Source organism: Erpetoichthys calabaricus, chromosome 6, assembly GCF_900747795.2.
Source record: "Erpetoichthys calabaricus chromosome 6, fErpCal1.3, whole genome shotgun sequence".
Taxonomy (NCBI): Eukaryota; Metazoa; Chordata; class Cladistia; order Polypteriformes; family Polypteridae; genus Erpetoichthys; species Erpetoichthys calabaricus.
Window position 1 is genome coordinate 48,678,064 of NC_041399.2, and position 21,497 is coordinate 48,699,560.

Below are 21,497 nucleotides of genomic sequence, written 5' to 3' on the forward strand. Positions count from 1 at the left end.
TGCCGCATTTTGCAGCAAGCTTGCAGTGTATATGTGGCTTGCAGAGCATAATGACATAATCTTGGCAGCTATTTTGACATATTGCACAAGTTGACATTGAAACGTGATCTGATCATCAGCGGCTGTTTTTTGAGCACTTATTTTATTTTGCTCCTTTTCAATTCCTTAGGCAATTTGCCGTGTTTTTCAGAATTGTGGCATTCTTACTAATTAGAAATTAATTAAACAGACAAGTTTATATCTGACTATGCACAGTCGGGTGTATATCAAGCTTTTGCAGTCTTGTCAGAGTCACACTGTAAAACTTTCCAATGAAGACGAGTTGTAGAGCCTGTTAGGACTTAACACTACAAGCTGAATTCTATATTTTTATGTTTCGTATTTGTCTTCCTGTCAGTAATAAAAATAATAACACAGTGGCAAAAGTTTTTTTTTAATTTCATTTTTAAAAAGGGTTGATCCTGTTATTTGCAAGAGTATGTCTCAACAATCTGGTATTGATCAATATGAAAATGGCTGAACTAGTTTAGGACACACGTTCTTCTCCCAACTGAATTGTTCATATTCTTGGGCACTACTCTTTGTCATAATCTGCATTAGGATGAAAATATTACTCCACTCATAAAAAAAAACTCCAAAACAAATATTTTTTCATCTCTCAGCTTAAAAGGTTTCATCCTTCTAAATCAGTTTTGGTCCATTTTCCTAACTTCCCCTTTAAGAATTTGCTTTGGCAGCATGTTTTTCACTCAAAAGAGAAATTCGTCAGTTGAGGGAAATGCAATTCCGGAACTAAAATCCAGCAGGCAGTATAACCAAACTTCACACTTACCCAGGTAGGTTACCACTGCTGGTCACCACTGCTGAGAAAACTTTACAGATCACTGAAAACCACTTCTGTTACGTTTAGTAGTTTCTGACGAGCAGCGGCCACTCTGGTTTGACACAATTCTACTCACCTCTCCATCCCATCAACTATATTCTCCTTTAAAAGGGCTGACGGAGCATGGAGTGTATTTTAAATAATACTGGCTCATGTAACGTGGTTATAGTCTTGTGTGCTACATTGTAGGTTACCATTGTTAAATGTAATGTGTTAATTGTAAATGCTGCACGGTTTATGTTAGTATTGTAACATGACTGTAGCACACCTGCATAACAAATCATTTTTTATTCGTTCATTAAATGAATTTAACTTCAATTTATTTTGACCATGGCACTTGAAGAGAGTATGCTGTAATGGTCTGTTCTGTGATCATTAATATGAGACAAACAAAATAAATTAGTCAAGAAGTTAAAGTTGTTTTATATGCTGAGATGGCAGAAAATTAGCCATGCTGATTTTTTTTTCCAGATTAAAGAGAACAATGGCTACTTGACAAATGTCTTATTGGCTGCTCCTTTAAAATATGAACAAAGTGGAACTTTTATTGAGTAACCAGCTTAGCTAGCAAGTTATGTCTTTAATTGTGGGTGTGAATAAACCAGTTACTCTTGTATTAGTAATGGTTGAACTGGACGAGAAAAAAGAAATACTACTGACACTCCAGATATTTAAAATTTTAATGGTAGATCACCAGCTGTCGTACTATGCACAGAGTTTTAAGACAAACTCATTACTTCAAAGTTTTAATAAATAATTTTCAACAGTAAACCTTATTTACACATCTGAGTACATGTGCTGCCTGTCTGTCACAAAAGATGAAGTATTTATGGCAGATATGGCAAACAATGAAGGACACATGCTCTTATCTTGAAATAAACAAATAGTCTGATTCCTTTGGAAGGTCAGTAAAACACATCAGTTAGCTTATGTTTTAATTTATAATATAGAAATGCATTGACAATACCAGTGCAACTAACAGGCTTTCACATTACTTCTAGTCATATTTTTCCTGTGATGTCTTATTTGCAAAATAAATACCATCTACATCTACATGAATGCTGCATTTTGGAAGACAAACTTCCAGGGTGTGTGTGATGAAATCTACAACCTGAATATTTCTTCTGCAAACTTTCTTCCATCAGGCTGTATAGCACATCCTCTGCCTGCAGCTTTCCATTTGGGCTGTATTAATTAGAGTAAGAAACACAATGCAAGTTTTGTACTCCAAGCAGAGACCCAATTTGAAGGCATCCAGTACACTGAGGAACCATTGTCTTCTTCCCTGTGGCAAGATAAAAGACACATTGAAGTTGAAGTCAGTTTTAGGAGTGCAATGCTGCCTGTTTATAATCAGCAAGGCTGACAGACACAAAGTTATGTCAATGTCCCATTTTTTTGTTATTTTTTTGCTGATTTTTCAGCTCATTAGCAAGGAAGAGGTTATGTTTCACTGAAAAATTCTTTCTAACCACTATCTATATTCTCTTTCATATAACCAGGGATTTAATACCATTTCCATAATGTGAATTCTTATTCGAAAAATAACCAGTTTGTTTAAAATATCAGTCTGTACGGATCTTGCACAATGCCTTCAAATGTTTTACCATAACAAAAATAAAAAGCATAATTGAAACATGTTGTCTTTTCCCTGCTTGGAAAATTGGCTGAGAGCAGAAAGCCCAAAGGCTTCATTTGAAAGCGATGCTCATTCAATGATGAAAATTTTAAACAATGTAAACCACCAGCTATTTAGCCTCTGCAATATCTTTGCCATCAGTTTTGTTTATCTGAGAGAAACACGTTAATTTATGTACATTAATTATTGCTTTACTTCTCCAAATTCAACACATAATGTAAACACTCCATGGTATTCCAGTAGTTAAGAATGAACACAACATGTGTGTCTATAGCATTAATTTGAGCACTAAAAAGGCTCCTTAGCAGGGTAGAAGTAGTTGGAAGCCTTCTTAACGTGTGCTTAATTCAGACATGGACATCTCCAAACCTCTGCTTAGATGTTCCTAAATCATACTTTAAAGCAACACTCTACCCAAAAATTATTTTTTTTTGCTATGTTACTTGCTCCATGTAGTTTGTAGTGATGGCTGAGAAGAAATGTTAATCTCATGTTTTCATGAAGAACGTGACAAAAAGGTTTATCATATAATGGAACCCAAAGGTGACCCATGCTGTACAATGGCAAACAATGTGAAAAACGTCCATGGAAAAAAGAAAAAAAAACCCTGATGTTCTTTGTGTTGCATAATCCATCTGTCAGTTATCCAGTTGTATGCTCAAAATGTGCAAAACACATTTTTTTTTACTAAAATATTATTATTAGTTACTTCCAGAAAAATCGGGGTATATCAACAGGAAAGGCATCCCATAATACTTTGCTTTTGAAGTGACAACAGGACTCTTGACCATTGAATGAGGGGAAAAGGCAGATCTTCAATTCAAGTAACATTTTAAAACAAATGTCACTTTTGGGTGACTGTGGGAATGTTACCATTTTTATATTGCCATTATTTATTTCCATAGCTAGATAGCAATTTATTTGAAATTATTTGCAAATTATCTTCATCTGCTTATAGTGACAAATGATGTTTTCTGTTGTGCTGCTTTCCATAATCTGTTAAGTGATGATACCAAATTGCATCCTTGTTAATGAATTTAACTTTTTATTCTGTGTCCCTTACTTGGGATAGATGAGACCCTGGCAAGTCACAATGATTCTTGTATGTGACCATCAGCAGCTCTTTTAAACTGTGGAGGAATCTATTGTCCAATTCCACCATTTTCTCCCTTCCTGCATGTGAATTAACTGGCAGGTTGACTGTAGACATTTTGTTTTTAAGGTTAGAAGACTTTATTTGTTTTAGTTTGTTTTGACATTCTAACCAAACTTTAAGTAAGGTCATATTCAGCTGTCTTAATGGATAAAGAGACACATGCTGCAAATGTAGGCAACGAGGCCTAGTGACTGTAATGCTGAACTATAAACCACAAGGGTTTCATTTCAATTCTGGTTTTGTACATTTTAGGTAAACAAATTCATGTCACTTAGGTGTTCTGCACTCCAAATGTAAAAATATGTAGACAATTATACTAGGTAAAAGTATTAACACACTATGATGGCATGATGGTGAAGTGGTTAGTGCAGCTAGCTAATAGCTTCAAATCATAGCCAGGCTACTGTTTCATAAAAAGTTATATACTCTCAGTGTTGTGCCCCAGCACCCCAAAAGATGTGTTAAAAACTCAAAACTGACGTTGTATGCATGAGTGAGTGCATGTACATGAATGTACTGTACACAAGAGAGAACTGGCACTCTGTTTGGTGTTTGCGGTTGTCCACCCAGCCCAACCAGAATTATGACCTTGAACTTTTCTGAGCAGGTGGAAGAATACGAAGATGAATGGTACCACTTAACTGAAAGAAAAGATATATACTTTGTGCAGCCATAATTATGGCCGTGCTCAATGAGTTTCAGGCAACAGTGGTTAAGACTAAGAACTGACATTCTCAATCTAAATATTCAAGACTAACACAACTATTAAAACTCTGATAGATAGATAGAACTTTGTTTGTCCCCTCTGGTAAATTTGGCAATTTACAGAAGCTGTTTAAAAAGATAAAAATACATAGATAAATAAATACATTTATTTACACACACTATGGTCTGAACACAAAACTGAATAACAAAAAAAAGAAGAAATTTAAAATGAAGGAAAACTTCTGACTGGGCTGTCACAGTCATAGTGAGTCATTATGCAGGTAATTTGCTGTTGTTATAAAGGAGTCCCAGTAGTGTTTCTTGACAAACATCTGCAGAATGATTTGTTGGCTGAAAGTTCAGTATTAGTGTGTCAGATGGAGGATGTGCAGCACTGTTTATAATGGCACTCAGTTTTATTTTCATTCTCTCCTTTGCTTCTACTACCAGGAGTTCCAGAGTGTTTCCTATAACTGAGTCTGTCCTTTTTAATTAGCTTGTTAATTTTTCAAACTTACTGGAAACCTCCATAAAGCCAATGTTTATATACAATACTTGGCTATATTGTCATCTACAGTTTTGTTAATTAAACACCTGAATTAATTATAATTTTAAAAATGTATTACAACTGTAGGCTCTAGTATTTAATATATTATGTCAGTGAGAAGCAAAATATTTTACAAAAAATTCACACACCTTTTAAACATGTTACAAGAGTTTGGTTTTAGCATCTATCATTACAGTAGCCATTTTACCCTCTAAGTTTTGTGTGTATTATGAAGCAAGTTAGATTTGCCCAGAGTTTATTGTGAGCAATGGAAGGTAACACCTGGAGATAATAATGAAAGACTGAGAGTTGAAGTCGGGTCTAAGCAGTCATCAAAACCAGGGATACAAATGAAATTGTAACAAGACGTGTCAGGGGTGAGTAAACAAGAAAGTTAAAGTCAAAAAGGAGGGTGAAAACCAAAAGGAAAGTCCTGAGAATGGGCCTACTTGTTAGAAAGATAACAACCCATAAGGGCAGAGGTAGAGTTTGCTTTATCCACCTGGTCATACTGACATACTGACTGTAACCATATTTATACCAGAAACTATACTGACATCATACAGTATCTTCCAGCAATTGCTGTCACTTGGAAACCCCAGAACTCATTCCAAACCATGTCGTTCAAAATGACAACACAGACAATACTGTATATAAAACAAGATGATTAAGAGTAGTTAGTAAGATTAATTCAATCTGTTCAAAAATTGTTGTAAACATGTGTGCAAAAGACATATTTGGAAACATCACATTCCAAAACCTTGGAACAGATTAAAATCACTAGTAATAAACAATTATTACACTAAAGAAAAAATAATATATAGTTGCCGGTTCATAACACTGTGGACATGGTTCAGATTGTCAGCTTTTCTTTTTCTTAAAAAAAAAACTTTTTAATGTTCTTTTCTTTTGCAGTTTATTTACTTTTGGACTTTTGTACATTTGGAATGTTTAGTCTTCTCAGCATTGTTTTATTTAATTTGTGCTCCTTAAGAACTAGTTGGTTTTGCAGGCACTGCATATGTAAAAACAGGTAAACAAAGCAAACCTCTGTGGCATGACCTAATCTTTAAAATCAATTATTTTCTCTTGGCTAGAAATAGGGGCTGTTAAGGCTTTCATACTACCACATGGCATTTCTTTGTTTTGTCATCCTATTACTCCCAAAATTCCTCAGCAACTCAACAGCAAATTTGTTTTTTCTGTTTTTTTTTTTTTATTTTGTGTACCATTTTAGTCTTCCAACAATAACACTTGTTCTTATTTGCCTTTAGTTTTTGTTATTTCAAGGCCAGTCAATAAGATGTAATAATTCCATTTCTTATAGTGTTGTACTTGCCTTTTTCCTGTGATACTACCATTCTGTTAGTATTTGGGGAATTCAGATTTTCACACTAAACACTGGCAAAGCTGTTCTTTCCAGACTGATTAAAAATATTCTTTCATGTAATGGATAGGTGGATAAATGCAAATGTAATCAATGCTTTTAAGATTGTCTATACTGCCATCTACAGTTGATTTTAAGATTAAAGTTAACAAATTTTTCAAGATGAAAGTATATTATGTCAGTTATTTAACAGTACTGTACAGTTTGACAGTTTTGCATAGGGAAAACAAATTATATTCTTTTGTTAGCATGTTTTCATTCATGTTAATTTTATTAATCATTTTCTGAAAATTCACGGCTGGGTGGATTAATTCCTACTCTGTTAGCTGAATGATGAATATTGAAAAGCAAGGTATTAGATATTCTGTGTTAAGTCTGTGTTTTTGGAAAAACATAAAACAGCATCTACAGATATCTACAGTATCTATTTCTAAATTGACCTAATTCAATAAACTGTATTTATGTTATTTTATTCTGTTCTTAAAAATAATATAATCTGTATCAAGTACATGAGAGAATGTAATAAACAGCAAATGAAATCAGGAATTTTTATATAACTGGACTGAAAGTTTAAGTTAATGAAAATCATTTATTAACATTGTCCACTATAGTGCTGTACAAAAATGTTAAATGAAAACATAACATGAAAAATAAAGTATTTTATACATAACTAATTTATTCTTTATTTTAATTTTAATGCTATTAATTCCAAACATTGCTGAAAGGCAATTTATTTGGTACTGCTGTTTTCAAAATAATAAATTAACTGTAAGCAACCATTCAGGCTTCCAAGCTAATGTAACAATATTCATGAAACATGATTATTAAAGACTTAATCCCAATAATCCACAAAAATTATTCAACTCTGCCATTGCCTTTATATTAAAACCACACTCACTGCGCTGATTAAATTGGAAGTGTTCTTTATCTGCAAAAGTATTCTAAAAGCACAATCAGCCGAAAGATACTGGCAAGCAACAATTCCAGTAATGGCTCTACTGGCTTATTTTTATCTTAAATGGTAATTAAAAGCAAGTACCTTGCAACAAATATACACTATCACTACCAAGAGAGAACTTAAAATATTTTTCTGTAAGACGAAATCACCTCAAAACTGCAAAAAGTTGGTAATATGTAATGATGCGTCTGCATTTTTCTGCATACAGTAACAAGTCCAGTGCTTTTATATGGTAAAAGTGAACCCTTTGCATTGCCTTTTCATTTTTACTTTATCTTTTGTGTTCTTTCTGTCTGCTTGTATGAACTAAACAATGAAAGAAATAATCCTTCCTAGCATTTATACTACAAAATCAGTAATCCAGCTGGTACAAATTGTGATTTTTAGAGGGTAATTCCATCTCTTTTACTAAGTATTCATTTTTAAAAAAAGTCATTTAAAAATAAGATGCTTTGTCAGTGCAGAACAAATTTTAAAATGTAATCAGGAGCAGACATGTTATGATTTGGTATGAAAATGTTCAGTTGCTTAACACAAGGAATACACACTCAGGAATTTTATCACCAGTCCAGCCTGCTTGCATTCCTCACATATGTGTGTTGATCTTCTTTCATTTAGAGTGTATATACTATTTCATTTAATTTAATTTCTTTAATGTTTTTTGAATATTCACTTTTAGGAGTCAAATATTTTACTTTCTAAGTCCACAATTTGAGACTGGCCCCATCTATTCATTAATTACATACTGTTATGTAGGTACATACGTACATAGATTTTTAAATCCAAGTCAGGGCTGCAGGAGGCTGGAGCCTATCCCAGCAATATTGGTCACAGAGTATGAACCAACCCTGGATAGAGAGCCAGTCCATTACAAGTGCCATCATTTATGGGTTATGTAATATGGATTGTTAAAGCTTTTAATATTGTTGTTGCTTGCTTTGAGCTTTAGACTCATAAGGTGAAGTGTCTTTGGAACAATAAATGTACAGGTTGAGCCTTGTGATTCACAGGTTTACGATTTGCAGATCTGCCTATTTGTGGGTGGGTACGTGAATTTTGTGACCTATTGCAGAAAACCATAGACAATGTTCTACCCCACTACTTAAATGGGCTGCAAATCCCAGCAACCATAGGAGTATTGGAGTCATTGGGCAGCTTTGGCAGTTCCCATGAGGGCAGCTAGATTAAAGATGAAGGCTCTAGTTTAAAGTAAGCCATAACAAGCTAGCAGGATCACAATTGGAGGTGTCGTTTTGTTTCAATTGGATTACAATTACACCCATCAGATTAAGATTTCTCTTAATTTATGTTCCTGTCCTGTGCCCACTTGTTTGTGTGGTTTTCACCTGGGTTATAAAATATCTTTGTCTGGGAGTGCTCCCAACTTCTCCAAATCTTCACACACATCAGCATCATGGTAGAATAAAACTTTACATAATTTTCTGGAGACTATTCACAGGGGAGTTTATTTCATAACTACGACATCATCATCTGCATCTGCGAAACTGGACTGTGTTGTGATTGCACTTTCCTTAATTTAGTTAAGTTTCCAGTTGGCTATCAATATTCCTTCTTATTACTAAGTTCCTAAGTTGTAAGGATTGTAATGACATATTTCTTATTCATATACCATGTCTGATTCTATACTTTCCAATCGCTGTTATTAAAGATTTTTATTACATATCTAACAGATGGCTTTATGCAAGGTGACTTACAATATCAGAAAACATTACAGCAGTTTTACAGATATTTTTATAATTTGTGTAATGGAAGTGTCACACAATGAGACAGAGGGGAAAATTAAATCTGTAACTTTGTGGTAACATAGAAAGTCGGTTGTAATAATGTCTAGTTACACTGCTGTTCAGAATACAATGTAAAGTGTTACCAGTATTTATTAAATTCTTATGATCTGGTAAGAAACATCATTTTTATATTTATGTGGAAAATATATTTTAAATCAAATAGTAAAAACAGCTAGAACAGTGTTTTAAAATTCCACGTTAGTCTTTGAACAAGCATAAATGTAAATAAATCCTAAATACAGCAAATCAATAAGGGGTAACAATCACCTAAAGTGTAAGCCTTGAAGGCAAAAGTTACAAGTACACAGAGTAAATCTTTAATGAAACAAGCTCACATATATCTCTGCTGTAATTTTCGGTTTATGGTCAGTGCATTTTAAATCCCCTAAGTTGCCACTGTCTATTCAAATTGTTCTGATTTCAGCTATGCTCACTTGCCATCCTGCCGTACCTTTGAACTGGTGGCCGCCTGTTGTTAAAAATCGTTGTTGTCCGCCTAGATAAACTTTTGTTTTGTGAAAGTCTATGCAGCATTAAAGCAAACAGAGCAGTTAATTTTCTTAATATTAGAACCCATGGTTCTCTTACATTTGGAGAGCAACACATTTTGAAAGTGTTATATTGATTTGTATTAATTTCATTGAACAATGTCCTCTTGGACAGATTTGTTTATTTATTCTTTTCCTCAACTTGCAGGTATGCAACATAAAGCAATACAGCCTGTTCCTGTACATTTCAGGATACATCTGGTTTCTTAATCATTGTTAACTGCATCCTACACATTGACTTTTTCCTGTTTCATAACTTAAAAATAACAATTTTGTAAAGTAATGGTTTAGTTTCTGCTCTTGCTTTTTCAACTGTTTTTACTTTTTAACTGCAGGCAGTGTGGTGTAGTGATTATGGCTTTGGACCTCAAACCTTGAGGTTGTGCGTTCAAATCTCACTCCTGACACTGTGTGACCCTGAGCAAGTCATTTAACCTGCCTGTGATCCAATAGGAAAACCAAATGAAATGTAATCAGTTGTTTCATAAATGTTGTAAGTCACCTTGGATAAAGGCGTCAGTCAAATTAGTAAATGTAAACTCAAGACTTACTGTGTATTTAACTTCATCACTTTTTCCATATTACTTCATTAAGTGTATAATGTTTTCTTTTACACTAAAGACTAAATTCTTAGTGTCTTTATTGTTGATTTAAATATAATTTGTCAGCACTTCTCATAATTCAGTACATTTACTCTGTCTAGTCAAATACTTTTTGTTTTCTGTAGCACATTTCAGCAAGCACACCATCATAACCTGCCTTACAAAAATCAAAATAGTATGATTCAAAGTGAAGGAAAGAGAGAAAAATGTGATAATTCAAACAGAAGATGAATGCATGCAAATATTAAAAAATGATGTACACAGCAGTAGACTGACAGTTAAAGTTGATACAGAATATGGTATGGCGAGCACCATTATAATGGACATAGAAGAGTCTGAAAATGTAATAAACACAGGAATGACAAGCAAAATGAAAGGTGGACCTTCAGAAGTGATTACACCTTTAACTGTGACACTTCCCAGTCATGACCCAGTGAAGAAGTTCCAGAAATTGGAAACTGCATAGCGAAATGTGTGTTCACCAGATTTTAAATTGTTTGTATTTGGCCCATGACTTGTTTTTACAAAAACATTTTGCGTCCATTCTAATCTGTTAATTCTTTATGCTGGAAATCGAAATTGAAAACATAACTCAGAAAGAGAGGTGATGAAGACTTGACAGAATATTTTACATCTGAGGGTTTGGTCAGAATCTTTAACTTTCTCTTCGTGATTAAAATAAAAGAAATAAATAACTGAAGCTAAAATATGACATTCAAAAGTCCGGATGCTTTCACTCATACATTATGGTGAACATATTTTGCTTTATAAAAGCATGGATGGGGATGGAAGATTTAATCAACACAGGCCTTTATAATAAAGAGTTTTTATAACCTTTATATTAAAAAGAATGAATCAATTGAAACTTCTTAGTAAACTTTTTAAACAGTCTTTTATTATATATGCACATTGCTTTGAGTAGATTCTCCTAAAATGTTGCATATATATATATATATATATATAATATACTAGACAAAGAGCCCATTTCGACAAAGTAAGATGAAACGGGCACGAGTTTGTGTCAGCAGTGTATATAGTAATAAGTATAAGCACCACAAACCTGATATAGGTGTATTGAATGAATGCGTAATTGAATCAGAATGCATAATTAGGCCTCGAGCTGTAGTCGAAATCGCCTTTCAGGCCTCTAGAGCTTTAATCGAAGTCGCCTTTCTCTTTGAATTTTCGTGGCCGTAAATCCACCGCCTGCCGTAATGTCGGTCTTGTAAGGTTTTTTCGGGCAGCTGCGCAGAAGGCGACTGCGCAGAAGGCTTCGGACGGATGTGAGTGAGTGAGGAGGCTGGCGAATTATGTATTAAGATAATATATATATATATATATATATATATAGGTAGAACAAAAATGGGAGAAATAGCTAAGAAAGTACAGGAAAGTATGTTGAAGTTGTATAGACATTTGTTGAGGAGAGACGATGGATATGTGGGCAAAAGTACAGGGAAAGAAAAAGCGAGGGAGGCCAGAGTGGAGGTGGACAAACATTTGTCTCTTTTTCAAAAGTTTAAACTGTGCTCCATGACAAGACAGAGATGACAGTTCCGTCTCACAATTAAAAGAATGCAAACATATCTTCCTCTTCAAAGGAGTGCGCGTCAGGAGCAGAGCATGTCAGAGAGATAGAGAAAAGCAAACAAATCAATAGGGCTGTTTGGCTTTTAAGTATGCCAAGCACCGCGGCACAAAGCTGTTGAAGGCGGCAGCTCACACCCCCTCCGTCAGGAGCAGAGAAAGAGAGAGAGAGAGAGACAGTGTTTGTTTTTCAATCAAAAATCAATACGTGCCCTTCGAGCTTTTAAGTATGCGAAGCACCGTGTAGCATGTCGCTTCAGGAAGCAGCTGCACAGAAGGTAGCAACGTGAAGATAATCTTTCAGCATTTTTAGACGAGTGTCTGTATCGTCTAGGTGTGCAAACAGCCCCCCTGCTCAATCCCCCTATGTCAGGATCAGAGAAAGTCAGCGCAAGAGAGAGAGAAAAGTAAGTTGGGTAGCTTCTCAGCCATCTGCCAATAGCGTCCCTTGTATGAAATCAACTGGGCAAACGAACTGATGAAGCATGTACCAGAAATTAAAAGACCCATTGTCCGCAGAAATCCGCGAACCAGCAAAAAATCTGCGATATATATTTAAATATGCTTACATATAAAATCCGCGATGGAGTGAAGCCGCGAAAGGTGAAGCGCGATATAGCGAGGGATTACTGTATATATATAATATATCCTTCCTCTTATTCATGAATGTCTGCTAAGACAGTAACCATGCTAGTAGTGGACCTACGTCCATAACACTGTAAAGCTGCAGGACACCAGCTGTGTGGAGTGGATTCACCTAGGAAAGTTGATTCCCATTTATTGACATTGATGTCCAGATGTGAACTGCTGTCTTAGTTAGTAGACAACTAGACCAGATGTTGAGCAACATTAGTCCTGGAGGGGCAAAGTGGTGTCAGGTTTTTGTATCAACCCAGTTGCATAATTATAAAACAATCCTTGCCAACAACCATCTTTTTTAATTTAATGGTGTGTTAGTGTTTTAACTCTGCAATGTGAAGTCATTCTTATGTCGTAGATTTTTTTCCCTTTCTAAGGAAACCACCCAAATGATCTGAAGCCTAAAACAAATGAGTACTTTTCAGTCATTTTTTTTATTAAGCCAAATAGTTCACGATGAATACACCAAGGTGTAAATCGAAACAAGCTAGATGGAAAACTTCTGGTTTCTTTGTTATCTATGTCTTATTGCTAATAAGGATCAATTAACAAGAGTGAATGCAGCTGTTTAAGACTAAGACAAACAGTTAAGTTCAAAATCTTAACAAGCAAGACAACTAAAGTGAAGTAGAAAAATGTCACTTGAGCCATAGGTGCTTTATCAGCAATAATTACTGTCTCATTAAGTAACCGAGTAGCCACTGCAGTCCCCCAAGGCTGACGTTGCTCAACACTGAACTAGATAATAATAACTGAAAAAAGTCATATTTTTTCAGCTTTTTGTCTTTTCTTTGCAAGAATACTGCATATGGTTACTGGATTGTTAAAGCATGCGTGTGCCTCATTTTTAAAACAAAGCATCATTAAGAGATTCTTATTTTGATTATGCTCAATTTATTTTCAATTAGGACAACAGTCTATTCAAATTGTAAGACACTTTAACATTAAAGAAAGAAGCCCTGTGCAGCAAAGCAAACGTCATCACTGCCAAGAGAGCATTTCCAAAAGGACATAACACAGTTTCTCTGCCTTTATTGCATCACATCAATCATGTCTGATTTTTTTTCGGACAGTACAAGCTTATTGTGACAGCAATTGAATAGAAAATGTGTGTGAAAGGGGACTTGTCTGTATTTAGTGCCCGTTCTGCCTCAGCGTTAAAGCAGTGCGTACTGTTTTGTTTTCTACTTTTACTGTAACCAAAAAACCTGCACAAAGTGCACCGCCTGGCCTAAATCATATTGGTAAATCACACTACAACAGCACTGACTTTACTTCAAAGCACTTTTAAGAATTTGTTTTTGCTTCTATCACAAAAGCAGATTTATTTTACTGCTAAGTCTGATAAGGGCATTCATGAATACGGATTAACTGGAAAGAGTAATATCCGGAGCTTTTTATTAATTTTTAATTGTGCTAGCAAAATGCATTGTTACTATCATTTCTTTTTAATGAAAACTGAATTTGCTCAATGTTTGCCATTTGACCAAGTCTAAGAGATGGCAGGCCCATCGCTCAGTTTTGCATAGTGCTACTGGTATTGTGAGCCAAACCACAGTGTCACAGATCCAAATCCACCCAAGGGCTGATTTTGTGAGGTTGTAATTATAAATACAGAATTATGAGTTTGAATATGTAGGCACAGAATGAAACATGTGGGAAATATTTAAATCACATACAACAAATGACAAGGTGTAGTTTGATTAATGTAAAATAAGTATTTGGGTTAAAAGACCTATTTGGAAACAATTCAAAAAATAATATGTTATAACAACAATGGCCTTTACCTATGCATATCTATTATCAACATGTATAACAATACTTATCAAAGCAAGTGTTATGTATAGCACCTTGAATGAACTTTTTTGGGATACAATTTATTTTGACATCTTTTTGGGTATCCAATGAATTCAGTGGTTCACCTTATTTTTCAGAGGCTTCTCTGAAAAGTTTATAGTTGCTTAGTTCATTTTGTTTTGGCCATGGGTGCCACTATTTTTGGGATAGTATGCATAGTGATTACCAGTGCTATGCTTCCCATGATGCACCAGGTATGCGTGTGTTGGTGACATTATCAGTGCGACTGTATAAGACTCACAAAGTGCATTCCTGGATTATCCGAGGTTGGTTTAATTAGTGGTTTTTACAATTCTTAATCGAATCGAGCTCTGTATAGTTTTAGACTTTGATTATCGGTTAGCAATTTGGCTTGGTAGACCATCTTTCTGACTTCTGGTTTCAACCCTAGAATGTATTTTGACCATGTCCTTTTCTCCTGCTCTTTGCTCATAAACTCTTTACTAACTACCTTTCTCAGTCAGTACAGCAGGAGTATGTTGATATGGCAAAACCATTTTGAGATACCAGAAAAAAGAAATGCCACCAATTGCTGGATAAACTGAGCTTTTCAGGGACACCTCCACCTACATATTGCCTAGTCCTCTAACATTGTACTTCAAAATCCCATCAGAACTAAGGGAAATATTTAGAATTATAAATGAAACAAAATTTAAAGTCATTTGTTAATTTACAGTTGGACAAGTTGTATGTAGGTCTCATCTGGAAAACACAATTAAAGCTCTTTTTATGTGTCATAGAACTCAATGAGCACCACATTCATTCATATGGAAAAAAATTAGAACCATCTGTCAAACTGGTACGCATGTCTTTGTGATATGAAAGGAAAACTGAACTGTGTCAAGAAAACCAATCCAGATATCGAGATAAACTTCATAAAGACAGTTACTTAGCTGCAATTTAACTTAGTCTCCTGAAATTGGGAATCAGAAGTTATAGTGCTGCCCACTACAGAAAAGTGCCATATATGTACTGTTCTATATAACAAAACACTAACATCTGTGAGTGTTTTTCTCTCCATTCCGACTGAGCAATCTCATTCGGCAAGAGACACATAAGAGGATACCAAGTAAAAGCACAGGAGGAACATTGAGAGTCTCCTTCAAACATGGATAGTATTTGCAATATAAATGATGTCTTCTGTGAGTGCTTGGGGCCCATCTACCATTGGTGGCAGTCAAAATTCAGACAGTAGGTGAGCAGAACTCCTTAAAATGACAGCCTTAGAAGCAGGCTTTACAGGAATGTGATTGAGGAAGCGCTAACCAAGACAGGTTGAGACCCATGAGGATACCTTAGAAAGGCATAAGAAGAACATGGAGGGTACACATAAGGCAAGAGATATGAAATATTTCAAAATGTATTCCATAACCATTCTTTGAAACTTAATGTAGCTAGGACAAAATACAGGTTATGTTTTAAGTACATTTCTGTAGATTCAATTAACTGACCTTTGTAAATTTTCTTAAGTTTATGTTAGATTCACCAGGAAGGCAGAAGAAAGAGAGATGGAATGGGCTGACTAGGGCATTTTTATTAATGCTGCCTTAGTATACACATGTCAAAACAAAAGGCTACTCTATTCAATGAGGCTTAATTATTTTGGATTTTATTGTCCGTGATTAACTAAATCCATTCAAACATATTTGAGATCATATAACGTTATGTCAGAAAAAAATAATAAATTGTTAAATTAACTTCATATTTATTTTAGTAAAGTATTTAAAGTGCATTTTAAGTATGGTATGTCAGAAGTTGTCATAGACCTGTCGTGAATAAGATGCAAGCTGCTTAACAGAAGGAAAATGCTTCGAAACTGGGAAAAAGCTGCCAAGTGAGTGGAAACCAAAATTAAGCTAAGTATGTTAACAACTGTTAAGTTCTGAGCCTCTGGAGATTCCTTTTGGAGCGGAAATTAAATGTCTGTCTAACTAACACACATCTTATAGCTCATTACATTGAGTTTTTTTATCTTTTTGTAGCACTTATATTATTCTGGGTTTGCCTCATATTAGTACAAACTGAATTAGTTTTTGACATTTTTTATTAGTTCACTTATTAAAAGAAGAACAAGACACCTTTGGATGACTTTCATGGACTTTATTCTTGTGAGACAGAAGAGGATAAAATAAAAATTGAACAAAGTATAATTATTTTATAAATGTAGACCAGTACTTATATTTCTGTTTCTGGATGTCTAGTATCAAGTTTTCTAAATATACCTTCTATGATTTACAGATCTGTGGAATTATGACATTAATCCTCTTTTTATTAGAGTTTAAAGTTAGGAGAAAGAATATTTTGTTGGAAAATTAGTCAAATTAAATTGTAACTGTTTAAAAAGTATATTCATTCAATGATATGACTATAAATTGGTGGCAAATATAAATAAAAATTGTGCAAAAATGTACAATTTAACATCACCAGAACTGGCATCATTAGAATCCTGCATTTAGTCGACTGGTTTTTATGCTTATAATCTTGTAGATTGGAACTTACACTTATATGTAAGGTAATGAACCAGAGGTTCATACCAATTATGAAATAATCATAAACAACTTAAGGGTCCAAAGCCCATGTCAGCAACATCAAGCATAAGGCAGGAACAGGGTGACAGTCCATCACATGTACACATCTACAGTCACACTCAGAAATGAACCTAACATACACGTCTTTGGGAATGTGTGAAGATAACCATGGAGAGAACATCCAAACTCCATTAAGAAAATGAGCAGGCACAACTGTATATGTGATTACTGTCAATTTTAAGACCTTGTGAATTTAAGGTGCACCTCAACCCTTCGTTCATTGGACAACAGCTCTCTCCTCAATTCAAAACTTTGAATGACCTTGTCTTTCATGGACTACTATCATTTTCTGGAAATATTTATTTAACAATATTATAGTGAAAATTTCATGCGTTTTGGACATTGTAAGCAGACGACTGGATAAGTAACATGCACCACAAGTAATCGGAGATTTATTCATGGATGTTTTAACATTTTTCATTCTATTCATCATTTGCCCATGATGGTTGCTGTAGAAGTGAATTGTATCACAAGGTTCGTTATCGCCATTCTCCATGAAAACATGACATTCAGTTTTTCTTTGTGGTAAACGCTACAAACAATAGTAGGTAAGTGATAATAAAAAAATCATAATTGTTGGGTAGAGTATTCCTGTAAGCAGCTGGCTTTTTGTCACACAATCAGTTAAGGATAGAAACTGAACCAGCAACCTTGTGGTCTAAAGCAAAGTTTACCAACTGCCAGTCCGTTTACTGGTGCTGGATTGTGGAATATTGTTGCTGATCTATAAAAAATCAGTTAATTCCCAGGCTAAGTGTTTTAACCAGTGTGAAACCTTTTCATTCAACATTTCAAATAAAAAATGATGTCATGTTGTGTCTAGACGCTTGAACTTCAAAGGGTAACACCCCCCACCACTATCTAATCAAATCATCTGAACGCATGAATCTCCAAAGTGGAAAAAATCCTCCCCTCAATTTTCCAAACAAAAGTGAATAAATAATAATGTTCCAAACTCAAAGGAGGACCCACACCTCTGATCTAATGTTAGTAAACCTTGACACTAGAAACTCCAAGGAAGAACCCTGCTTTCAGATCAAATGTTACATGTCCAAGGAGGTTATGCTCAAGGTTTATAATGCACTGGTGAGGATCTGGAGTACTGTTTTAGTCTTTGGGTTACAAAAAACACATAAAAGCGACTAGATTGGTACCAGAGCTACTGGGTCTGAATTATGAGGAAAGATTAAAAGAGTTGAGCCTTTTCAGTTTAATCTAAAGATTAAGAGAAGATATGATTGAAGTGTTTAAAATTATGAAGGGAAATAGTACAGTGGATCATGACTATTATTTTAAAAAGAGTTCCTCAAAAACATAAGGACACAGTTGGAAACCTGTTAAGGGTAAATTTTCCCCAAACATTAGGAAGTTTTTTCTTTATACAGAGAACCATAGACACTTGGAATAAGTTACCAAGTAGTGTGGAAGTCAGTAGGACTTTAGGGACTTTCAAAACTAGACTGTTACTTTAGAAGAATGAAGTGGATAAGACTAGCGAGCTTTGATGAGCTTAATGGCCTGTTCTTGTCTAGACCTTTTCTATTTTCCTATTGTTCTAATGTTACTAAATCTGGACAGCAAAATCCCCACATTGTTAAGAAATCAGACTTAACAAGAAAATACTGGAACTAATGAATGTCCACTTCTGGCACTTGTTGGACAAAGTATAATAGAGAATAAATAAGTTTAGTATATTTTACATCTACTCAGCCTGCCAAGATTTTCTCAGTCTTCTGCTGGTCCACAAGTCAAAAGGGTTGAAAACCACTGGTATAAAGTCTATTACAATAGCCACATAACAACTCTGACTGTTGTTTAGTTATACATGAAGTTATTCTTCGGTAGTTTTGAGAAGTATGTGAAATACAGCAAATAAACGGATTGACCGATTCACTAAACAGAAATGCGATTTCTAGCACCACACAGAAGAATAGTCAAATGTGATATAACCCTGGAAAAGTACATTTGTTATATTTTGGGCTAGTATGAAACCTAAAGTTATTTATATGATGGGTAATATACAGTATATTGTATATTTGGATTGTAATAATAATGTTTTAAAACACAGGCCATTTTCTAGGTGCTGGGATGGTAATTTTTTGTAGTGGCTGCTATGAGGTATGCGCATCTGAAGATTTCCTCACAGGCTCATTCGAAGTGTGTGATAACCCGCCAGAGCAGGAAGGAGCACTGTTGCTAACAGCTTCTTCTACTTCTCTCCCCACAACACCAAGAAACCACCCAGTGAGGCCACTTAGCCCCACCCCTTCCAATCTGCATAATATAAGAAGCCTGGCCACCCGGAAGGAGGCGTCTTTTGCAAGCAGAGCAGACCGCCAGATGGAGCTCCTGTGATTGACCTTGACTTATGACGGCAAAGAGTTGGAATTATTGCGTTGTTCATTTTGCCCAATCGAGCTGTTTATTGAAGCCAAAAGACATTATTTTCTGTTGGACATCCTTATTAAACGGGACGACCTGTCATACCTGTACTTGGCCACACTGCCTACATATTTGTGTTCTGTTTTTTTTCAATATTAAGGAGTTAAGACACAAAATTGTTATATACATTCTTTCCTTTTCAATTCTTCAGACACACCAAGCTTATGCAATTGTTCCCAAAATATCAACCTCCTTTTTAATGCAGACAGAAATGGCTGATTTCATATGAGCTCAACACAGCTGTCAAATAGGTTAGAAAGTGGCAAATTCTTGTAAATTGCAGTTAAATCGTTCGAGGGACCAGAGTGCCCTACTTTCTTGAGGAATTAATCACTAAAATATTATCCTTATGTTAATCTTCATTGAGAAAAGCACTTGGGGAAAATGAGGACTAAATTTACATTACATTTCAGAAATTAAAAAAGTTACCCTTTGCAATTTGCTCAAAGTAAAAAAGTAAGATGTTAGCGTTTTATGATAATTAATCTACTCTCCTTTATTGGAGATCAAAGTTTTGTAAAATAACTTTTCTAGCTCATATCTGAGCCAAACTTTAACCTGATTGCCATTTTGCCTTTTTAGTCTATATGCACCATTGTAGTGTATTCTGTCTTTTAACTATACTTTAAATGTGCATTTTTAATTATTGGGTCACACAACTGTTTTGTCAGAAGTGCTGCTTTGCAGGTTTTAACTCCTGCCCTAGGCTTAGTTCACGTTTTATGCTGAAGTTCCAGTTAACATGGATTCCATTTGCTCTTTTTGAACTGAACCATTGAATTATTAAGTGGATTAGACATGATTTTGGGGACATAGTATGACAGAGGAAATCACAGTAGCAGCAGTTCCAAAACAGGAATACACCTTGGATGAGATTCCAGTTCTCAAACTCAGTGAATTCAACACACCCATTGGATGCCTATGTGCTGCTGAAATTAAGAAGTGCATGTAGGACTAAAGCCAGGAAACACTTCTTAACACAAAGAGATGAGGAAATCTGGAACAAATTACTGAGATGTGCAGGTGAAGCAGAAACCTTAAAAACTTTTAAGAAGTATCTGGAGATATCGGGACAGCTTAATTATTACCTAAACACACACACACCTGATGGACTGAATGGTCACCTCCCATTTGACAAATTTCTTATGCTGTTATCTCTGCTGTTATCTGTGTCTGTATTGTTTCCTTTTCTATAGAAGCTCCAATTTTTCTCCACGCCCCAAATACAGCAATGCAAGGTTAACTGGTGACTCAGTAGTGCCTCAGTATAGGGATGCTGAGTTTGCCCTAAGGTGCACTGAATTTATTGTAAATTTTAAAAATGTGTAATTTAAAATTCTTATGTGATAGTCTGATTAGGTATTTAGATTTAGCATGAAAAATACTATATATATTAATTCATATGACAAAAAAGTAACATTTTGTTACCCAGTGTAATGTTAAACATCTTGGAACAAACACATAGCTGCTTTAGGATTTTTGTTGTTTCATTTTTCTTCATGAAATACCCTTACATTGCAAAAAAAAGCAGTTTTGCACTGGCTTTTTAATTTGTGGTCATAAAAATATAATACAGTAAAGAATTTTTAATAATTACTTTCTTCCTAAAGCCTCTGTGTTTATTGGCATTAAATGTAAAACAAGATTAAAAGAAATGAAAAGCATGTTTTTATTTTACATCCAAGAGAGATGTCATGCTGGGATCTTAATTCCAGTGCTAATGCTAACTATAAAAGTGCATGCAAGGTGATTAAAGCCAATGAGGTACATTTATCCAATTAATAGATGCTTTTAAATAAATGCCATATTCTGTGGAAACTTGTAAATAAAGCTCTTGCTCTTTTAGCTTCAGTGGCTGAATGAATTATTTTTAGCTGGAGGCAAATTGTTTTGATTGTGAAAAAATTTGTCATTGGGTTGAAAAGTGGAACCACTGCTGCTGTGGAATTTAGTGCTAATGTTAAAGTTTCACACCCAATTAGTAACAGTAATTAAAATGACATGTAATTTAGATTAGCTGGCATTTACTGCACTCTGTGAATTGTCTTCTATTTATAATTTGTTTTATTTAATTAGGTTTGTTTGACCAATAACCTGAACTATATATCCAGGATATACTGTATACATACAAACATGGGCCAGCCGAAAAATAAA

General features: G+C 34.8%; 1 protein-coding gene across 2 annotated transcripts in view; it reads right to left on the reverse strand.

Moving 5' to 3' along the window:
* Positions 1-1,549: 1,549 nt before the first annotated feature.
* The window catches only part of ca8 (carbonic anhydrase VIII), a 162,269-nt gene continuing 142,321 nt past the window's right edge, over positions 1,550-21,497 (reverse strand). For both annotated transcript variants that reach the window (XM_051929385.1, XM_028803561.2), the window contains one exon: positions 1,550-2,168. The gene's annotated coding sequence lies outside the window, so the exon portion shown is untranslated. The remainder of the gene's footprint in view (positions 2,169-21,497) is intronic.